The sequence below is a fragment of the Daphnia carinata genome, chromosome 8, assembly GCF_022539665.2.
Source record: "Daphnia carinata strain CSIRO-1 chromosome 8, CSIRO_AGI_Dcar_HiC_V3, whole genome shotgun sequence".
Classification (NCBI taxonomy): Eukaryota; Metazoa; Arthropoda; class Branchiopoda; order Diplostraca; family Daphniidae; genus Daphnia; species Daphnia carinata.
In genome coordinates, this window is record NC_081338.1 from 1089256 (window position 1) to 1095735 (window position 6480).

Below are 6480 nucleotides of genomic sequence, written 5' to 3' on the forward strand. Positions count from 1 at the left end.
GTCTTCACTAATAAGAGACTCTCATAAAAAAAAGTCCGTCATGGTAGAAAATTGATTTGTCATTATTATTAGCTTTGTTAACGTAAAGTGTAAAGCTTCCTTATATCTCAATGTAGTATGTGATGTGTAATTAGGTATTCAATAGCTGCTTGAAAATGTGCAAAAGGTGAAAACAGGACACGAAGAACGAACAAAATCATTTATAGCAGTATGTTATGATTTTAATATATTTATTGGGCTCTTTGAAATTGTTAAAAGAATTGAAAATGTATAAGGAATAAAAGGTATTAAAATCAATATTGAATTACAATAGTCTTTGTTTTGGTCCTTGCCTCAGACGATAGTTTAAGTTTGTAATATTATTCCTATAAACGTTATTTATCAAATGTAATATAATAAACTAGTCTTCGTGGTAACATATATTTTTGTTCCCAGCAACCACAAAAGCCCCGCGGAACTCATTCAGTTTCCGTATTCACAACAAATCAGTGGTCTTTACCTATGGAATAAGTATCGACAAAGGGAAGTTATAACGGATATGGACTAAGGGTTGGGGGGAATGATCAAAGAGGGTGGACAGAACAAGGCTAAGTGCGAAAAACATATATTTCTTATATTATATTTAAGGAAGCGATAGTAGTTCAATAAACAAAAATTGTGAAAAATTAACTTTATTTAATGGGATATTAGCAATATATAAATACTAACATAATTCGAAATATAATTGCTACCGAATAAATAATCAAAGATTAACTAGCGTGCATACGCTAACATTGTTTGATCTCTGCAAACCTTATAGAATATCACGGTTTCAGCAACCTTTGTACAATCCAAATTCCACGGAATAGGAGGTGGGAAATACAATTTTCGAAACAAATATAAAGTTTGTAGGAACATGGAAATTGAGCGGAGAAAAAGGCCCAGTCCAATGGAGAAAAAGGCCCACTTTTGAATTTGGAAAAAAGTGGGCCTTTTTCGTATGGGCCTTTTTCGTCTGGGCCTTTTTCGCGGGCCTTTTTCGTCTGGGCCTTTTTCGTCTGGGCCTTTTTCTACGACCTCCGTTTAATGGGTTGGATTCAAAGGCAGTTGGTATACAAATTGTAGACACTTTATCAACAAATCTCCAGAGCTGGCCATTGAAATTGATTCGTTTCAAAGCTATTAAACTTCCTATAGTACATAAAGCTCCTCCTACTGCAAGTATCGGCATAGTAAGAATAATGAATTTTCATGTAAACAACAACCAGTAATGAAGCCTCCACGGAGGTTAGTTTTTATGTTTTGTTTATAAATATTACATATCTAACCTAAATATTGATTATAGTAGATTGGAAACTCGGTATTGCTTCATAAAAATTTTCTTTTCTATATATTAGATGAAGGAAAATTTATTCCGGTGAATAATGTTTGCCAGTCACATCCTGAGATAGACACCGGAACATTTCCAGCTTATTATCATTTCCACATTTTTATGAAACACTTTACTTTAACCATGAACAACGAACATTACACAGGCTTTCAACTTCAATAACTTGAATCCCAAAAAATCATTCAGCCTGTGTATAAAACAATTTAAAAAGCATCAATTTACTCATTTGTATATTGCATATATGGTACGAGAAGGTTAAGTACGCCTCGGTGCCGCGCACGCCAATTGTAATCTTTCATTTTGGGAACATACTTTTTAACTGTTGCTTATAGTGTTACACAAAATTGTTGCTGTAATTCCGAAAATAGTTTATGGAGGGAAAAGGTGGAAAGATGTTTTTCATAATACAGCATGTAGACATCTGGTGGACATCAGTAAACTACACCAATATTTGACAAATAGTACTATAGGCTTACAGTTGTTTTAGATAACCAAATACAGTAATCAGACAAGTTGATATCTATTAGATATAAAAAAGATATCACGTTCTACTAGGGAAGAGATGAAACGAAGTTTCCATGGCCGCCACGGTGACAGTTGATTCTCGGTAGGCGTCCCAAAGCTCATCACTGAAAATAGACCATCCTCTTGGTAATTGCTCAATTATTGCTTTGATAACTTTGTTGAATTTTGCTGGAGAGACAATTTGAGGGGCCAAATGCCCGTTGGCTAATAGACTGAAGCCGATGTCGAGACTATCGGCTAGTTGTTCTAGCCACAGCAAGATTTGATTCATCGCTTCAAACATTTCATCCAGTTGGGAAAAATATTCGAAGTAATTTAGTTCCAGTCCTTCTATTTCACCATTCTCTCCATTATGTTCGTTGTGACATTCTTCTTTATGGAATACTGGTCTCGCAGCTCTCTGATAAGTTTTGTGTTTGTTCTGGACTCCCACAGTGATTCATTTACTATCGTTGCTTGTTGGTCGATGATGTGGTTTACTTCTCTTTGATTTCGAGGTTTCTTGATGAACTCAGGACATGAAGAAAGTCAGTTACCGACGTGTATCCGACTCTTACGGTCAGGTTCTGATTCAGCTCGTGCTTTCTCATATTGTAATATTGTGTTTGAGAATTGATCTTTGTCTTCGTATAAGTGAGTGTTCAATTCTCGTATCGTGTTTTATCGACGTGCCGACGAGTTGTGTTACACTTCGTCGTCATCTTGCATCTATTCTCATATTCTGTTCGCGCTATTGCGGTAAGCTTACACTACAATTGTCCCGCTACACTTTCCGTTTCCCTTTTTATTTGGTATAACTTTCTTCCGTTCTTCCTATCAAAACCTTTGTACTTTTATGCTTAAGTAAGACAAATATAATCATCATTGTGGATACAACGCCTCTGAGTTCTTTTTAGTTCTTTTATTCTTTTATTCTTTGTTGTCTTAAATTCGTAAAGTCAATCTTTCCACGGGAAAGATGCTTTACACAAGTAGTATCTAACTGTTTAATTCTTCTAAATCTTTTTGTGTTGAAACTCCAAACAGCCATTTCAGGATTGATCCTCCATCGTCAATGAGACTTCGACAACTTCTTTGGTTAGTGTTCAAGGTTTTTTTGATGTTTGTCAATCGGTTTGCTGCGTTCTCCATTCCTTTCAGAATTGTTTGTATTCTGCTGGCGATTCTTCTAGCCACTATTCGTTGTGGTCGTGAACCTGCATTCTTCGACTTTTCTGCGACTTCCTGTTGGTAGATTATCTTCTGCTTCAGGTATGCTGTTGCTGTATCAGCTAATCCCAAGTCAAGATCTGTTACGATGGTTCACGATGATTCACTGAACGCAACATCAGTCTGTTGTTTGAATAATACATTCTCTCCCAGGATCTGATATGCCTGATAGCGGTCCCAGCAGAAAAATGAGAAACGGCACCACTAGAGTTAGATACCTCGCTGGAGGTCTTCTATTACGATTAGGCCTTCTGGTTGAAGTTGGCGTGATCAGTTCTGGAGTAGGCGTGACGGGATAGAGACAGTGATCCCCCTCGTCATAAGTACCTAGAGGTTTCGACAGACGTACCCCAAAAAACGACAAACCTACCCCAACAGACCTACCCTTACAGAAAATGGAAAAAACATATCCCGTCAAACTACCCCGACATATGTACCCAATAAAAAATTTAAAAACGCTCCCGTCACAGCTACCCCTTTAAAAATTTATTTTAAAAAAGCCGTCTTATCTACCCATTTGTTTAACTGAGACCGACAAACCTACCCCTTCGCTGAACACTGATCGACATACCTACCTCTCCGATTAATGCAAGCTGACATATCTACCCCTTCGATTAATACAGTCCGACAGACCTACTCCTTTGATTAATACAGTCCGACATACCTACCCTTTCGATTAATACAGTCCGACACACCTACCCCTTTGATTAATACAGCCCGACATACCTACCCTTTCGATTAATACAGACCGACATCCGTACTCCTCCACTGGAAATTGATCGACACACCTACCTCTGCGGTTAATGCACTCCGACACACCTACCCCTTCTGTAAAAACAGTCCGACACTCCTACCCCTTCGTTTGAAATATCCGACTTACCTACCCCTTCGTTTAATAGAACCCGACGCACCTACCCCTGTGTTACAGGACTTTTTAAAAATGTATTTAGACTGGCTTCAGTCTACCTATGATAAGCAGCATCCATTTTTAATCATCTTTTTGCTCGTGAGATAAGATGAGGAAACAAGATGATTCCGCATTCGCTATTTTTTTCATTATTTGATCAGCTTTAATATTTTTATAATACTATGAAGTAGATTACAAAATATTGTCGCGAGGGGAAAATCGTTGACGTGGTTGTCATTTCTTAAAAGACGTGACAACCAACGTTTTAATTGCGTAAAGTACAGCTTCTTATGAAAGATGCTGTAACACGCAGATAAACTAGTAAAGATAGTTAAGTCTTAGAATTTGTGTAACCCTAAAGATTGGGCGTATATCCTTCACAAGGGTATAAAAGCCCATACATTTTAGCCCTGAGTTAGTTATCCCTATATTTCCTAGTCTCTTCACGTTCCTGTGTTCAGGCTAAGTAAAAAGCGTAGTTATTCTTCATTTCTGTTATGTTTTGTATTTCCCCTTAAAGTTCAATACAAATCATTTATAAAGTTAAGTCCAGTGTGACAATATTCAATGAAGATTTTCCCTGCTTAGTTTCTATTCTGGCCACCGTCTCAAAACTGCAATTAATTGCTTCGAAACATTAAATATTAATGACCTAATTTTTCTGTTTCTATACATACCATATTACCCCGTTTCCATAAATAACGTGAAGTCTAAAACTCTAAGCGGAACTGGGAAAACTGATAGAAAGGATTGTTTGGGTTTGTATATTAGGTGAATTAAATTTAGTAATAACCTACACGAGACGGAAGAGACAAAGAAGGTGGAGGAGGTGGTGGGGACTCCTGTCGAATGCTTGTTTCCCTTTCCTGGCAAGACTTCTTTTATTCCTTTCTGAATCTGTTGTCGAAATATCTTCCATCTCTAAAGCCGATTTGCATTACGCCTTTCTTCTTAGTATTATCTGGACGACGAATTATATTGAAAAAATCAATAATGAATGATCAACCATGAAATGAGTAGGGAAGACCGGACCCATCTTGGACGCCGTTCCAAGTTGTACATTGCCGCGAAAAATATAAGTTGTAAAAATAAAAATATTATATTTACAAATTTTGTTTGAAACAGGTTTTTTTAAATAGTGTAAGAGTTTGCGTTTCGTGTCTTAATTATTTACTGAGTTATTAAATAAACAAAAAAAATGAGAAAAAGTCTGTATTTTTTTGGTTCCTTATCGGTGATTTTTCCTACGTTATCTTACAATTATTTGTTTATAAATAATGGCAGTAAGTAGAGCAGAGATTTTTTAATAATATTTTAAAGTCAAAATAATTTTAGTCATTCAACTTTAAACACATCAGTTTTCCTGCGAAAACTGTTTTTTGGGGCCAAATTGTACAGACGGCATGGGTGATATTGGACACGAAATGGGCGTGCAAGGAAGGAGTAAGGTCAAAGCGCGAAAGTTTAAAATGTTTCAATTTAACGGAACATTTACAATATAGCTAAAGTTTATTTATATTTTTTATCTAAATGAAAAAAAATTATCCAAATGTGTTGGCTCCACCTCCTCCTATGTCTTCCCTATCAGTAAAATGAAAATATTTCAGTGATAACACAAGTCTTTTATTTCATGTAATATCTTATTAAGACATTGAAATTGTTCCCTAATTTAATAGCCATAAGTCCAAATAAAAGTAAAATTTTAAAACAATTCATTCTACCTATTTTGACCCCGTCCAAAGTCATCCCGGCTCGGTCTAAACTCGCCGCAAAATATAAATCGTAATAAATTCTAAAAAAATTACATTATATCGCTGAAAAAAATTCAGGGGGTGGAGGAAAAGTTGAAAATTCATTTTTAACAAATTTTGCGAATTTTGCGTAAGTGGGATGGTAAATAATGGGGTAAAACCGAAACTGTCCAAGATGGGTCCGGTCTCCCCTACTGTTGCAGCCCATGGGTCGTCGTTGCTTTCATAAAATTAAAAAATTCTCTACCATCCATAGCCTTCTCTACCACCATTCCTTGATTGCATTCCGCAAACTCTGTTTCCGTGATCGCCAAGGAAAAACTTCGCCACTTTATTTCAACGTACCTATTACCACACGCGGGGATTGAACCTTAGGTTTGTTTGTCGAAGAGTATAGTAATCCAGTTTGCTACCTAGTAGCCTACTCTTCAACGGAATACGCTTACAAAGTTCCTAGACTGTACGATGTCGCATGCTTATGTGTTATTAAGTGTTCCACACAATTTTTTTCGATTTGATCGATTATTAAACACACAACGTTGCTTTTACCCCATTTATTTGCGGAATTTATACCCTATTATTGCCGAATCCAAATCATTGTGCGTAGCACGTTCCATCCGGTTGAGTGTAAAACTGACAATATATCGTAGTGCCTCTCGCACGATTCAACCTACTTGCTAGTGACCGAATTCCTTTGAACAGGGCACTACCTGATATTA